Here is a 285-nt window from a genome sequence, read left to right as displayed (position 1 = left end):
TTGTAACAACAGCCTCGCTGCATATATGACTGAAGATGAAGTCCACGAAGGAATTATTTATCCATCAATTTCCAGGTAATTCATCATCTTTATTTGATGTTTATATACTTCTCTTTAGGATTGAGATGAGAAAGTGAGAAGTTTCATGTTTTTGTTTGTAGAATCCGTGATATTACAAAGGAAATCGCAGCAGCTGTTATTATGGAAGCGATAGAAGAGGATCTTGTTGCTGGATACCGTGATGTAGATGCTCGAGAACTCCAAAAATTTAACAAGGTATTTTTA

At 35.1% G+C, this 285-nt stretch overlaps 1 long non-coding RNA gene across 1 annotated transcript; it reads left to right on the top strand.

Annotated features, from left to right (window-relative positions):
- Positions 1-6: 6 nt before the first annotated feature.
- On the top strand, positions 7-277 carry LOC111787389. Its single transcript, XR_002813970.1, has 2 exons — positions 7-75; positions 162-277. It is a non-coding gene; the product is annotated as an uncharacterized LOC111787389 (long non-coding RNA).
- The last annotated feature ends 8 nt before the right edge of the window (positions 278-285 follow it).

The sequence above is a fragment of the Cucurbita pepo genome, unplaced genomic scaffold (assembly GCF_002806865.2).
Source record: "Cucurbita pepo subsp. pepo cultivar mu-cu-16 unplaced genomic scaffold, ASM280686v2 Cp4.1_scaffold016698, whole genome shotgun sequence".
NCBI classification, from domain to species: domain Eukaryota; kingdom Viridiplantae; phylum Streptophyta; class Magnoliopsida; order Cucurbitales; family Cucurbitaceae; genus Cucurbita; species Cucurbita pepo.
Note: the sequence above shows the minus strand (reverse complement) of the source record. Positions and strands in the feature narration are given on the sequence as shown.